Source organism: Gadus chalcogrammus, chromosome 19 (genome assembly GCF_026213295.1).
Source record: "Gadus chalcogrammus isolate NIFS_2021 chromosome 19, NIFS_Gcha_1.0, whole genome shotgun sequence".
Classification (NCBI taxonomy): Eukaryota; Metazoa; Chordata; class Actinopteri; order Gadiformes; family Gadidae; genus Gadus; species Gadus chalcogrammus.
Window position 1 is genome coordinate 1,376,890 of NC_079430.1, and position 16,617 is coordinate 1,393,506.

The 16,617-nt window shown below is 43.5% G+C and overlaps 1 protein-coding gene, 1 non-coding gene and 1 pseudogene across 2 annotated transcripts in view; 1 reads left to right on the forward strand and 2 right to left on the reverse strand.

Annotated features, from left to right (window-relative positions):
- The window catches only part of LOC130372334 (chondroitin sulfate proteoglycan 4-like), a 164,285-nt gene that overhangs the window by 38,823 nt on the left and 108,845 nt on the right, over window positions 1–16,617 (reverse strand). The window lies entirely within an intron of this gene.
- Window positions 1,548–10,874, forward strand: LOC130372337 (sorting nexin-18-like; annotated as a pseudogene).
- On the reverse strand, window positions 12,833–12,905 carry trnar-acg (transfer RNA arginine (anticodon ACG)). The gene has a single exon. It is a non-coding gene; the product is annotated as a tRNA-Arg (tRNA).

Sequence of the window (16,617 nt, forward strand, 5' to 3'; positions counted from 1 at the left end):
GTTGGCTAAGCTCTGCGTCTTTGCCCAGATATTAAATCCACAGCCGCCCCCCACTACTCCCCCACTCACATGTTATGTTTCTACGCCGTCTTTCCATTTATCTTTCTATGGCTCTTTTAAAATGCTATCCCTTGCATTTCAAGTTCACTAGGATGATGCCCTCTAGAGGACAGGTCCAGACTCAGTTAGTTTATGTTCTTAACTGTTTTTTACATGGGTGCAGAGAAGTTGCCGTTGCCAAGTTGCCATCTCGGTTGCATTGCTTATATATGTTGTGTTTGGGTTGTGGTGTGGTGTCCAAGGCTTTTTCACATGGAACATTAATACATATATATATTTATGTAGGTATGCTGTACATTGATCATTTAAGTACATATATATATGTTGGTATACAATGTAATCTTTTAATGGCCGTGGTTAAGTCTCGTACTCTGCAGTTTAATAAATCATTGGAAATAAAGGAGGTGTTTAAGTTTGGCTGCTAGCCTGCTACAGAAGGAGAGTTTGAAGAAAGTTATTAGGCCCAGTACTCAAGGTTGGCTTAGGTTATGGAGGAAACAAAAGGGACATATACTATTTAATTCTTTATTTTCATGCAAGTTCAAATATCTGAGAAATGAAATATGAGATTTGTAGTGTCACGAATCAACTTTATTTTGACAATCTCACTTAAAATTGGAGGGTAAAATGTCCCCTCAAAGTATGGACAGAATAAAGTGGACCAAGCATAATAGGATTGTAGGACTACGGGATTAATTTCAAACCTATGGAGATAATTTCAGTCAAAAAATCGATGAATTATCCAAATGCAATGTGTAAAATTGTATCACACATTCATGTAGTTAGAACTTAATTTGTTCAAAATGGAGGTCTTGGTGGACCATTTTGGAAAGAAAAACTATTAAATACATGTGACATCAAACTAATCAGATGTCTCTGTAGCCCTATCCTTCGTTTGCTCTAGCGGCCAAGATAAGTAACTTGATCTCTGGATAGGACCATTACAAATAGGCTAATTGATTAAGCATGACCATGACAACAATCTTCCTTTAGAATAAGAATAGTCATTGGAAAAATAATTAGGTTATGCTACCTTTAACTATATGACCATGGAACTATAGAGGTTATAATGAATGAATCCACACTCCGAGGCAATTTACATATTGTCGCCTATATATCTGCTGGGTTTTTTTAAAGATATTTTTTCGTTTTTGGAATAAGTTGTGTTATTCTTATTTTATTCATTGTCTCTCTATTGTTCTACATATGTAATGTACTTTGACCTGTATCTTTCCTATGAAATGGGATATATAAATATCTAATTTTAGGAAGTAATTATATTGCATTGATGATATATAACCGTGCTATGTTGTAGAGTCCATGGAATAATCAAGAAATATGGAGATTTTGAAACCTGACAAAACATGTAGCCTGAGTCTAGTCCACATTGTTGAGTAAAGCCCCACCCTCCTTACTCATGTTAATACGTGTTAGGACTGGGGCTGCTGGAGAACCCGAGCATCTGGAAAACACCACTTCTGCTCCCGGTACTCTGCTCTTTACTGGAAACAAGTGAACTGGTAGTCCACTTGTTGATTCAGGTTAGTTGGTACTACTCTGCGTGTTTTGTGAGTTTCTCCGACTCGGATTAAGTTGTGCATGGAGCGACATCTGACCCTGCGACCGGAGTGAAACCAGAGGGGGTTCGGAGACGATCCGACGGCAGCACACGGCTCTACATGAGCTGACATCGGATCGGAGACATAGGGTTTTACTTATTAACTTATTGGTTTATATCAGGTCCTAACTTTAAACTGCGAACCATGGCATTAAAGGCGAGAGTTCTGTACGACTTCAGCTCGGAGAACCCGGGGGAGATCTCTATCGCCGAGAACGAGCTGGTTACTTTATACACCGAAGAGGAGTTCGACGGCTGGTTCGAGGGGGAAAACCACCGAGGAGAGGCCGGCCTGTTCCCGGCCACATACGTGGAAATCATCCGATCCGACGTGTCTCCCAACAACAATAATAACGGCCCCTCGACGGGCTTCGAGTCCCAGTCCCAGTCCCAGTACGACACCTCGGTCCGCTCCAGCACCGTGGAAATCAGCAAGCCTCCCCGCCCCCCTCGCCGCCTACCCGACCCCGGCCCAGCAGCCCCTCAGCGGGGTAGCTACCAGACCAGCCAGGGCAGTGATGATGACTGGGACGACGACTGGATGACCAGTCTACTGCGACGGAGGACACGGCCGTGTGGCCAGTGGCCGGCCCTCCACCTACACGGTGACCACTTCACTGCCCGGCCCTGGAGGGCACTCGGGGCAACAGGCCAAAGCTCCGCAACAGTTGGCCGGAACCTCAACCGCTTCTCCACCTTCGTCAAGTCTGGAGGAGAGGCGTTCCTGCTCGGGGAGGCCGCGGCCTTCGTGAAGGACGGGGACCGGATCTGCGTGGTGATGGGGCAGTGCGGTCCAGAGTGGCAGAAGAACCCGTACCCTTCTCTTGTGCCATCGATGACCCCAAAAAGCAGACCAAGTTCAAAGGCATGAAGAGCTACATGTCCTACGGCCTGACCCCCACCCTCACCAATGTACAAGTCAACCGCAGGTACTGATGAGCACGTTGTGTGTGTGCTTTTGTGTAGACACAAGAAACCTATGGTTTTAACGACTATAGGCCCCTGGTCCGGGCCACCCTGCAGATCTCTCTCCCTTTATATTGGAGGAGGGAAGAGTGGGCGATCTGCCCTCCTTTGATCATTTCAGCCCCACCAATAGCATCGCCATCTCGTATATTTATGTATATATCATGCCCTGCCGGTTGCAGGTGGATCTCCCTAAAGGTTCGGTTAATATGAGTTGAACTTCATCCATGAACACTTTATTCTCTCTCTCTCTCTCTCTCTCTCTCTCTCTCTCTCTCTCTCTCTCTCTCTCTCTCTCTCTCTCTCTCTCTCTCTTTCACTCTAATGCCTACATGTTGCTGACATTGGGGATTGACACCAAGTCCTTTATACTCCCCTAGCTACTACACAATACTGACCCCCCCCCTCTCTTCCTCTACCACATTATTGTCTACTCCTATGATCATGATGATCTATTCTCTTCTTTTTATATCCCCCCCCCCTGAAGAGCTCCGAACTCCTTTCCATTCCTATTGAGCAAAAGTGGAGGAATACATATCGCTCATTGGCTTAACAGAGGACCCCTAACTGCGTTCTCATTGGTTTAAAGTTTCCTGAACACTTGAAGAGAAAGGGTTTGTTTAAAAAGCGTATTTCTAGCTGTGTTTGTTTGAGGCACCAACACTTTGATTGGCTTTAGAGAGAGAGCTGAAGGGATGTTTTTAAAAGGGTACTTCCTGTTGGATTTAGGTACAAACACTTTGATTGGCTCTATGCGCGGCTGGTGGAGCGGTTCCCGGTCATCTCGGTGCCCCACCTCCCGGAGAAGCAGGCGACGGGGCGCTTCGAGGAGGACTTCATCACCAAGCGGAGGAAGGGCCTCATCTGGTGGATGAACCACATGAGCAGCCACCCGGTGCTGGGCCGCTGCGACGTCTTCCAGCACTTCCTGACCTGCGGGGCAGACGAGAAGGCCTGGAAACTGGGCAAGAGGAGGGCCGAGAGGGACGAGATGGTCGGGGCCAACTTCTTCCTCACCATCAGGTCAGTGGAGCAGGCTGAGAGGGAAACCAGGGATGAGGGAAGCTCATACGGCCCGACGACGGCCCTCTCTAAAGCTTGGGGTTAGCCCTCACGGCCAAATCATACCTCTGTGTTGAATTGCAAGCCTCGAAGCTAACCAAATTAACTGGAAATTGTAGCACGAAAGACAAACTGGTCTGTCCATCGTTTTGCATTTTTGGTAACTACGGCAACAGCCTCTGTTTCTACACTTGTGACTGAGAGACCCACTGGGTACTTAGGCGGGAGTTTGACATGGAAGTATGATTTGAATATTGGGTCATGGGGCATAAAACATTCTGAACAAAAGCTGAATTTATTCTTCTTGTTTGCATTAAGCTGAGCACATCCAACTGGTTTACTATTGACATGCTTTGTTTTCATACAGCAATGAGCATAATGAGGAAGAAATAGAATAAAGATAGCTCACTAATGTTAATGATGAGCTGATGCAGTTGGTGACTCAATGGTCAACCGACTGTTTCCCAGAAAGTGAACATTAAAGGCCAAATAATACTTCCAGCTAAAACACCTTTCCAAAAATGTAACCAGGTCAGGGTGGAGGATGATCCATTGACACTATTTGTACGACACATATTCCTCACATTATTAAGATCACCACCGCCACAGAGAGCCAAGGTGTAAGGTATGGCAGCTGTTCAATGCCGATGTATATCTGGCCTTAAGTCACAGCTACGACCACCTCCAGAGGAAAAATCACAAATTCTATGAACTTCAACCGGTTTCCATTCCCCACCGCTGCTAGTCCTCCGGTCGTTCCCCTGGACCTCCAGGAGGTGGAGAGCAAGATCGAGGGCTTCAAGTCTTTCACAAAGCGGCTGGATGAGAACATCGTGGTGGTGAACACTACCATCAACGAGTTCGCCCGCAAGCAGATCACCGGCTTCAAGAAGGAGTACCAGCGCGTGGGTCAGTCCTTCAGGCTGCTGGGCCAGGCCTTTGAGATGGACCAGCAGGCCTACTCCGCAGGCCTCAACCAGGCCCTGGCCTACACCGGGAGGCCTACGAGACCATCGGGGAATACTTTGCCGAGCAGCCCCGCCAAGACCTTGACCCCATCTCAGACCTGCTGGACCTGTACCGAGGCCACCTGGCCAACTACCCGGACATCATCCACGTGCAGAAAGGTAGGACCAGGAGCTAGAGAAAGGTCTTCACCAGGTCAAAGTGAAATGGCAGTGGCCCCATTTACAAAGGGGAATAACGTTGGATAAAAAAATACGTAAACAAGTATGTAAGCGGTGTAGCAGTGATGGATTATCAAGAACAGGCTACAGAATTGTTTCATTACACAGACAGACAGACAGACAGACGACAGACAGACAGACAGACAGACAGACAGACAGACAGACAGACAGACAGACAGACAGACAGACAGACAGACAGACAGACAGACAGACAGACAGACAGACAGACAGACAGACAGACAGACAGACAGACAGACAGACAGACAGACAGACAGACAGACAGACAGTCTTTTACATTTATTCATAAAGCAGATGCTTCTGTCCAAATAGAATTTGGAAAATTAGTCTCTTAAAGGGGTAGTTCGGAATTTTGGACATAGGGCCTGATTCCCAAGTGAGCATTGGTATTCTACATCACTGGAGACAGTTTTCAACACATTTCATACAGTCCTTATAGTTGCAGAGTTTGCTCGTGCTAGGCTAGCGCAAGTCAACGGGCAATGCTAGCCTGCTATTAAAAACAGTCTTACCCACTCCACAGTACACCCGAGGTAAATCAATTATAACGCCAGACTAGATTTAAATGTCTGTGTTGATAGAATAATGTTAGAAATAAAACTAACCTTGCATCGCATGAATCATCGAGGGACTACTTTCTCAGCAGAAGCGGAATTTTACTATGCGCTGGTTAGGTTTGTAACCGAATCACGACAGAAGAACGTAAACAGAGAAGCGTGGGACAGAAGCGCAATGAACGACTAGGCAACATGATGGTTCAGTGTGCTTTTAGAAATTGTAGAAATAAACGGTACAGATGGGCACCACAAAGTTTCCACCAATTTCCAGTGCGAGATCCAGAAATGACTCAACTGTGGCTTGTTGCTGCTGGCTTGGACATCAAAACACCGGCTCGTACATGTACGGTTCGTTGGATACAACAAATTCCTCATAATCATCTTCAAAAGCAGATGCATCGCAAACTCCTCCAAACGTGGGCATATCTTGTTAATTGAATACGCTTATAGAATTCCTTCGTTCACTGTACTCTGCGTTTGTAGCAATGACAGCGGCAGGTAACCTAGGTATCAGTCCGCCGCTGCCGTAGCCTACGTACAGGAATATAAACACTGCTGCTGAGACCCCGCAATTCCCTCAAAATGCAATGCAATGCAAGGTTGGTTTTATTTCTAACATTATTCTATAAACAGACATTTAGATTTATAGTCTGTCGTTATAATTGATTTACCTCGGGTGTACTGTGGAGTGGGTAAGACTGTTTTTAATAGCAGGCTAGCATTGCCCGTTGACTTGCGCTAGCCTAGCATGAGCAAACTCTGCAACAAGAAGGACTGTATGAAATGTGTTGAAAACTGTCTCCAGTGATATAGAATACCAATGCTCACTTGGGAATCAGGCCCTATGTCCAAAATTCCGAACTACCCCTTTAAAGGAACAGGCACCATCTGTAATACTGCAGGACCAGGGTCAAACCCAACCAGATCAGTGCAAGGTATCTGTAGGACTCTGAGTCTGGAAGGAGGTGGATCTGCTGGCAAAGTCACGCCTGCTGCTCGCCAAGTCCGGAGGCGGCGTCTCGTTGTGTTCCTTAACCCTGTTCTCTAGCTACCAATGGTAGCCCAGAACTCTGTGCAACACACGCGCGGTCCTAGCCCTCAGGTTAAACCTCTAGCAGGTTTCCCGTGCGTTTGGGTACCAGGGCAGGTATTAGGAGCCTGGGAAGCTGGTAAAACACTTCAGACTCCTTCTGAATCTGCATCTGCAACTCACTAGAGTTGTTGTTGAAGAACAGAATAGCTATTTATTTACCCCAAGGGCAACTAGTCCTGCCCATGCAGAAGCTCTGCAAACAAAAAGTGCTAAAAAAAGAATTAAGTGAACATTTAAACAGGAAAACAAATAATCAACCCGCTTACCAAATACACCTTGCAATACATAACCTGTATATATTAATACAAGGCACACTGTTTATTTGTAGATAACACTGCTATCGCATAGCTGTAAACTGTGGTGATAACACAAACAACTGATGGGAGCGGTTTGAGGTCACTGTCCTAATCCAAACCTCAACAGATATCTTTTTAACTATTCATTGAATTTCATTGTCGTTTCTTTGGACTTTTTTTTACTGACAGTGGTGTAATGTGCAAGGCCTATGCCCCTTTACTTACTGGCTAACACGCCAACTAATTAGAGAGCCCTTGACGTCATCGCTGACATCTGATTTGAATGAGGCTCTTTCTCAGAGATCCCCTTGAGGCAGGAATGCAGAGAATAACCGACTCCAAATGATCTGCCTCTGCCTCTCTACTACACTCCCTCTTCTCGTCGGCGTGGGGCAGAAATGGAGTTGGCATCTTCCTCCTTCTCAAGGGACTCCTGATTATCCTCCTCTTTCATGCTTTTCTCTTCTCCCTCCCCCCTCTTTCCCTCCTTGATGCTAATAGAGAGAAAGAACAGAGGAAGAGGGAATTGGTGGATGTGTGGGTAGGGGTGAGGTGGTTAATGTAACAGAGTTTACACATTTTCCCAGCATGCATCTGGTTCCCCAGCTTTTAGTTTTTATAGCGACTGTAAGCTCATTAGCCTGGTGAGCAAAGTTCAATTGCACTAGAAAACTGAGGCAGTCTAGTAGGGATGAACGATTAATAGAATTGAAACCGACATCGCGATATAAAGGATTTGTTACTGTTACTGACTGGAGATCACTATGATTAGAATTTTTTTCCTTCTACAATTCAATAGTTAAATAAAGATGTTTATAATATCATTTAAGCAATCAATTCATGTCAACATATAGGCCTGGCCTAACGGAAAGAACAGTTGTTCAATGTTCACTGCTTCCAGTATTTGTGTATACATACACAAATACCGTGTGTATGTGTGTATGTATAAGTATTTAATAGCACATTTTTACACGGGTTGTTTACATAAGCAAAGAGACTGAAGGAAGAAAAAAAAGAAACATAAAAATAACATACGTACATTCAAAAAATACAAAAACAACACACTTATAAATGCGTAAGACATACCTATGTATGTGTTTAATATTGTATGTTTGCTGGTTGGGTTGACTGAGGTAGCGAGAGATACAGAGAGACCAGAGAAACAGTCTAATTCAGACTAATTCCAACAAGTTACTGTAGTTGTTAGTGTGTGGTGTGTGTGTGGTGTGGTGTGGTGTGGTGTGTGTGTGTGTGTGTAAGAGAGGGACAGTAAGTCAGGGTCTGAGGGCCTGTATCAGAGGAGGGTTGTGATATACAGACGCCAGGCCACTTCCTGAGCGTGCTCGTGTTGAGTCAGCTTGGCTGTTGAGCCACACTTCCTCCTCCTTCCTGCTACCAGACGTTGAGCTAACACTTGACCCCGGAGAATGGCCGCAGTGATGGTAGAAGCCATTAGGGAGTTCAGGTTGAAGGATCTTGCATCCAACTGATGAGGCTGCAGACATTGGACATCGAACCCAAACCTTTCGGCTAGGAGCTGCTCAAGGAGCCACCATGCCCTAGTATTGGTTTCTGAATTGTTGTCAGCCTATAGTAATAGTTTTTCTATATTATTTTCTGCCTATGGTGATAGTTTATGAATATCAGTTCTGGGGCCGTATTCACAAAGGATCTTATGGCTAAAAGTAGGTCCTAACTGGCGAATTTAGGAGTAACTCCTGGCGTGTCACTCTTAAATTTAGGACTCCTAACTTTTTTCACTAAGAGCAATTCACAAAGTATTTTGGGCCTAAAAGTAGCACCTAAGTCTAGGAGAGCTTAAAAGTCCTCAAGAGGACTCCTAACTCAGTAAGACCTATTCACAAAGAATCGTAAAATGCCTGCGAGACTAAATGTTAGACTATTCAACTTGTTGTGGAGTTAATGCGTGATGCAATAACATCCCCGACTTCCAGGAAGAATCCGATAAATTCCGAAATAAAATGTTAGGCCACACTACGTTATTTAGCAACAGGGGAAATGCAACTTTGCAATGCCGACGATTTAAAATTATCGCAACCATCAGTCAGCCGTGCCATAAATTTTCCTTTGGACATTCAACAATTACACAGGATCAAAGCCAACTTCATGGCAATTGCAGGTATGCCCGGTGTGGTCGGTGCTATTGACGGGACGCACATAAAAATAATTGCGCCATCAAAAGACGAGGACGTGTTCGTCAATAGGAAGAAAGTGCATTCCATCAACACGCAGGTTGTTTTTGATGCAAATTTTAACATAGCCTACTGGATGTTGTTGCAAAGTGGCCTGGATCTTCAGCTACCCATGATTCGCGCATTTTAATGGTGAGCGGTCTGAGGCAGCTTTTTGAGATGTACCAGTTGGGTGTCACTTGCTGGGTGACAGTGACTATCCATGCAAGACGTGGCTCTAGACACCCTACCTCAATCCACAACCGGGAGCACAGTTAAAGTATAACATGTAAGTGATTACGCAGATTACGCTTAGTCCTATGCGTAAAACACATCGTATTGGCTCTTTGACGCCTTTTATTTGTTGAATCCATATTTATTATTGTTTACTGATTTCTTCCATATATGCTAGAGCACACAAACATACACGAAATGTTGTGGAGAGAGGAATTGGGCAGATGAAACGTCGGTTTCATGTCCTCCACGGCGAAATACGCCTCACCCCAGAGAGGGCAAGCACAGTAATCACTGTATGTGCCTTTCTACACAACCTCTGCAAGCGGAGGAACATTCCACAGCCAGACGATGATGATGATGATGATGATGATGATGATGATGAGTGGACAGGCATTTAGGGATCACTTTGAAAACACATTTTAGGTAAACACCTTGGCACAAATCAGTCAACACTTGGGTAGTTCATAACATTTATTTTCTTTTAAATTGTACCTATTTTTATTGTTTGCTTTCTCTCTCTCTTGAACGTGCAGGCTACAACGTCATTATCGTGGTCTGCACAAAATTGTCATCATGCGTGTATTCTGCTAACTGCACTATAACTACTTAATAGGAATTCATTTCTAGCCTAGGCTATTTCCTTGTTTTTCAGTGGGCTCGTTTGAACAACCAGACCACGATGAACATAAACTATTACTAAAGACCAGGGGCCGTATTCCAATCATCTCAGCGGCTTTGTGAATAACTTTTAAGAAAAAAACAAAAAAAATGTTTTAGCGCGAGTTAAGAGCACTCCTACCGGTAAGATAAAATGCTTTGTGAATACGGCCCCTGGTCTTTAGTAATAGTTTATGTTCATCGTGGTCTGCCTATTGTAGTAGTTTATGGTCGTGTTGAATTCGGTGAACTTAGGTTTATCCATTATGTTCTAGTAACATCTCCTCTTCCTCCTCTTCCTCTAGGAGCTCTGACCAAGGTGAAGGACTGCCAGAAGTCAGACGCCGACCTCCACAACCGCTGCAACATCATCTCGTGCGCCACGCTTGCCGAGGTGCAGCACTTCCACCGCACCCGCGTACGGGACTTCCGCAGCCAGATGCAGCACCACCTCAGCCAGCAGATCCTCTTCTTCCAGAAGATCACCGCCAAGCTGCAGGAGGCCCTGCAGAAGTATGACGAGTAGGGACAACCACCACAACCACCACCTTCTAATCCTCTGAAAGAAACACCTGTTTTTATGATCAAAAGGAAATGAATTGATGAGTGGGAACCTGAGTCACCTTGAAGTCCTGTGGATGGAGAAGGAGAAGGAATAAGAGATACATGTGCTCTTGGAGTTGATTGATGGATACAAACTTGTCCAATAGGAGAGAGACAACTCGTTGTGGAACCCTGCCCTACACAATGGAGAAAGACTATGCTATAAAAGAGATCAATATGGAAACTTTCAGGTGAAACCAGAGTGAACAAGGTTGTCAATAAGACAATTACAAAAAGTGTCCTGGCGGGAGAGACTAAATGTAACAGCTCCCACCACACAGTCCCCTAAACTCAGGTGATATTAATATTAAGAAATTAATGTTATAAAGACTGGCGGACCGAATGTCTTTGCAAAGCTCTTGAGGTGCAGGAGTTTGAAATGGTATCGTATAGGATTCTTGATGTTAAGGTATACAGTTTGAAATGGTTAGGTTCAGGGTCAGGAAGGATTAAGTTTCAGTGCTCTGCTATAAACGACAAAGTGTAAATGTGTTTGGTAAGAGATATAGTTAAGGTATGGGGTCAGACTGTGTGGGTGTGCCAGGTGTGTGCGTTTAGTCTCTGTGTGTCTTGCAGTGTTCTACCTACTGGTTCCTCATCATGTGACCCATAATGTACAACGAGACGAGACATTATATTCACCCTATTTTACCGCTTTACACGATTTTGAAAGACGTACCTAAAGAACTCATTTTTATCCTTTTAACCTTTACTTGAATGGCCTTTTCAGTGTTGTTTTGTCATCTTTGTCTTTTAACTCTTTAACTTTTGTGGTCCGAATCCCTGGATCTGACAGTACACTCAACTCACACAGTGGGACAACACGGCTGACGATAATCAAGGGTTCATCAGTTCCCCGCTCTGACACACCGTCATCGTACAAGATGGACAGGACCGGAGCGTGTGAAGCACGTCTGGGTCAAATTGCTACACCAGAGTTCCTGGGCCTTGGCTGAGTCTACAGATTTGAGCACACTACAAGATGACAACAAGAGAGATTGAGAGAATCATGTTTTTTGTTACGTTCAGATGAGTGAGAAACTCTCTATTTCCTCTTTCATAGTTCTTTGTGATAGTACTCGTATCATAGTACTACTTAATGATTGTTTAACACAGCCTTTTAGTGCCTTTCAGTCAAAGTTTTTGACACATCCTACGCTCTCTAATTAAAATCCTCTTGATACTACTTGGTATTGACGGATATCGAAAACATAACCTTAACCGTTTTGTCAAATGGCTCAGTTTCAGGCTACGGATCATGCTGATGATACTACTCACTATCTGGTAATCAATTATAACTGTCTTTTATTTTGTATTGAAGAGGCTCGTAATCTTCACTTAGTCCATCACTTTGAGTAACGCAGTCAGATGGGCCTACAGATATTCAGGAAGTTATAAAAGATGAATGTATTCTGAAAAGTATCTCTATCTGAGTGTACCATATTGTTGACTTATATAACCTCATTAAATATTATAATTTAATTTATGACTTCCATTTCAGACATTAACCTAATAAGTACTTAAGCATCTTTTGAAAATGTATTGAACAAAGTAATATGACTTGAAAAGCAAGCCCTCATCTGAATAACTGAGATGTGACTTTTTTGTTTCTGAACATTTCCAGACTGCCTGGACGGTAGACAGGTATCCTCCACGGCGACTAAAGAGAGCCATCACTGGTGGATCAGATTACTATGGCTCCCGGCTCGTCAATAATTAGACGGGCCTTCCAATATGTACACACTATCTGTTTATCGTTTGATTGAATCCTGATACATTGCCATTTTAAGGTTGTTAATGAATGATTACTAAATATTCGCACAAAGTCCAACGTTTAAGGGTGATATGTTTGACATTATAATTATAAATGTTTAAGACACAGGATACTTAAAATAAACATAAAGGTGATGTTCATAAGTAGGCCTAGCTACGCATAAAGGCCCATATGTGAGATAGTCTATTTAATACATGAGAGGCTCATGAAAATAAGTTGGCCGTATTTATGTCCGCTTAACGCTGAAAGTATAAAGTATAATCTTTATATTCTCTAATATGGACCCGAACCCGAACCCCTTGTCAGGTTGTTGAACAGAGGCTACACTTTATTTTGCCTATTTGTTTGAATGACGTTTTGAAGTACCAAGGTACGGAAAGATTTACTTTTGATAATTAGCCAAATCACAACTTACATGCGGGTTTATTTTTCTACCACGAAGTGCGTCGTGTTGATATACGCCGGCTGATGTGTGTTCGTGGCATGCTTCGGCATTATGGTGAAAAAAAATACGAGCCAGCCAGGAGTCGAACCTGGAATCTTCTGATCCGTAGTCAGACGCGTTATCCATTGCGCCACTGGCCCATAGAAACTGCTGCAGGGGTGTGTTTGTTAATGGCTCTGTGTAGATCCCAGTCCCTGGAGATAGAGCAACTATAATGTGCGTAATAATAAGTAGCAATAAACGATCGATTACGATCGTATTTGGTTCCTACTGCAAGCACATCTACTGTTCTTACGTTTTCTTTATTCCGTTTGGCTGTTTTTTGCGCAGCTAACTGCTCCTGCATATTTCCAGCTACAGAAACCATTCAACTATCAAGACGTCCGGTCCAGCTCTTATGATGGCTATCTCGGCGTTTTTCAACTCATTCAACTTTTTAAACTATTATGCTTTTTGGCATTTGTTTTAAAAATGAAAGTCAATGGGGTAACTTAGTCAATTCCCAACGTTAACCTTCGTTCAAACCATTTAACAAATCAACACACCCGTATCTTCAATAATCTGAAAAACGAATTTCGATACCTTTACATTTCAGAATACATATACTTCACAGTTTAATCCATATCGGCTTCGTTTTAGGTTGGTTTCATTGGTTAAAGGCCCAGCTACGTGCATGTTAACCGGAAGTTTTGATTAATGGGTACATAAAGCACTCAAAATATGTGTATCATGTATAAAATGTCTCCATAATAGTGTTAAAGTCCGGTTTTGTAGTTTTCGGCAGTAACGGGTGTTTTCTAACGCCATTCGGCGATGACGTCACGTTGGGGAGACGTGGTGGAAGGTAGCTTTTAATAAAACCCCATCTCGACTGCGCTCCCCGTCGCCTGTGAGTCGAGGTCGAATCTACCAAGAATTGGCCAATCAGCGCTCGTATCATCTACCAAGAATTGGCCAATCAGCGCTCGTATCATCTACCAAAAATTGGCCAATCAGAGCTCGTATCATCTACCAAAAATTGGCCAATCAGCGCTCGTATCGCTACCAAAAATTGCACTTTTCAAACGTGACATTACGAAAATCTTCACTTCACTTCAGTACTTTGATTTGGCATTACAAAATTACGAAATTACGAAAATCTTCACACCTTTCATTTGATCACTTCACTTCACTTCTTACCAACATTTCCGAGGTAAGTCAGTCCTTTCTAGCTATTTCCAATACAAATAAATTGGCAAATATCACGTTAACATATCCGACAAATGCCAAAAGTCTGCTTCGATGATAGGTCGTCGTTCATCATTGTAACGTGTATGAATTCGACGTATAAGGTAATGTGTATGTTCAGTAATGCATTTTATTGAATAGGTAACGTTAGTTGTATTAGTTTTACAATTTCAAAAAAGCCGTTACCGTTGGAACACGCAAGACCAGTAAACATAGCTACGCGGTAAACAAAATTCAAAAAGCCAGTTACTACCAAGCAACAACTAGTACAGTGAATAAGCAGTAACTCCTCCACTGTGTGACCTCCTCGTCCCCATTATTACGATGTCATTGTCCACATTATGAAGTAAAAAAATGTAATCTAATTTCGAAATTCAAAAAAAGCCTGTTACTACCAGCGTAGCCTTTTTGAATTTTGTTTACTGCGTAGCTATGTGTACTGGTCTTGCGTGTTCCAACGGTTTGTTAGGCATCTAATAAATCGCTGTGTAATCAATACTTCATTCAATGCCTCTTCCGTGGTCATTACAATATGAATAGAACCTGCCCATAACAGGTTTGAATATTAAGGGATTCGTTCAAATTTAGATTTATTTTTTTATATTCGAATTATATTCGAGTAACAAAGTTCGGAATCAAAGCCCTACCTGTTAGTGACTTAGGCCCAATCCCATTTCTAGCCCTTACCCCTTCCCCTTACCCTCCCCCTTACCCCCCCCTTCCCCTTACCCCTTCCCCTTGCCCCTCAATACAGAGGGGTAAAACGTTCCCTGAGAAACGGGACGCCCCTCCATTACGTGGCTTCATCGTCGCTGACTGCGGACAGCTGACTGCTATGTCAACAGAGGCCAAGAGTAGGCATGTTTCAGATCAAGCATGCGTTGCGTTGCCTCACATAACATAATGAATTAGTGGATAAAAACGTCAGAAATGCTGGCGTTAACTTCCCTATGTGATGTGACGTGTCACATGGCTTTAAAAACTCGCAGGATCTCCATTGCAACTCCGTCCGTCTGCTTTTCTGTGCATATGCTCTTTCAAATAAATGCAGACATAAGACACTCCCCTCAACATATCAAAACATTGCCATAGTTGGTTGGAATGAAATCTAGCCAAGCTCTTTCAATCGATAGTGTACACACACATCGCTTGGAGGAGCTATGCAAAGAAGACGTGTCTTGTCGTGAATAATTTGTTGATAGGCTACAAAAATCCATTTCTTACATGCACAAACACATTATGGTCACTGGAATGTGATTTGATCTTCATTCTAACTGACCACTATATCAAAGCACAACAGTACAAGAACATATTGCATTTGGTTACTTTATTAAAAGTAGACAATAACCGATGGAAACATGCAAAATGTGCCGGTGGAAGAGCATGAAGATCCTAAATAATGTTAAAACGTTAATTCGTATGAGGTACGATCAGTGGGTGTTCAGAAGGAAAAACACATACAACATCCAATTACGTAACAGAACATTACACTACCTTGATATAGGGTATGTCTACAGTTGAGTTCCACGCGCACAGACCCCTCTCAAAGGCGGCAATTGAGTCGCATTAATTATTAATTCATGATGCCGTCCTCACGTCTGTTAATGTCTGTAATGTCTATAATGTCTGCCTTGGGGAAGGCAACCGACATTATAACTAATCAAATGATGGTACGTATAACTCTTCTTTATTTTTTCATTGTATGAAATATCAGTTAGCCAGCCGGCTCAGCTGGAAATGTAGGCTAGCTTTCGTATGTGTTTGTATACGATCTGTTTTTTAACCATGTATGTGTTAATTTATTTTTGTCAGTGCCGGGTGAGTTAGGAAATGTTATCATCAAGTGGTTTTAAATAGTGATGTAATGGTTTGCGTCGAGGCATCGGGGCGTGCGTCAAGTAGGTGTCGGCTCCTCCCCAGCGAAGCTCCGTATCGAGTAGGATTCATAGGCGAAATTACGTTGTGCTGTCCCGCGATCTGAAAATCTTAGCCAACTGATTTATGAATTCTCAAATGATTTGATTGAACCACTTTGGTGGTTCATCTGGCTGAGAGGCTTTGACATTTCATGAGGCATCATCTCGACCCCAGTTTGATCATCAGTCTCTTTGTTTCTCCAGGCGGATCGTCCACCTATGTATTGCAGGGTGGATGCGGCTGTGCCCATCCTGCGGATATGGCGCGATGAGGGGGCTGAACTGTGGCAAGATTTTCGCCTGTCCAGACGTGCCATGAACAGCCTGCAGAGGCTCCTGGACAGGGGGCAAGATCATGGTTGGGGGGATCAATTTGAAATCCTGATCTACACACATTGGCTTGCCCATGGACTGTCATACCGGGTGGTATCCAGGGTGTTCAGTGTACCGAAGACAACTGTGCACAGAGTTATACACGGGTGGCACAAAGTATCTGGAACAATTTGAACAGGGTGAACTCCTTCCCACAGGCCTATGAGGAGCTGAAAGCAGTAGGGCAAGGGTTTGCTGATCTATCAGGGACCCCTGCTTTTGCAAATGTTGTCGGGGCGATCGATGGAACCCATATTCGGATCAAGCCACCACAACTACATCGATTAGACTATCTAAATTACAAGAACTTTTATTCAATTAACATGCAGGCCATATG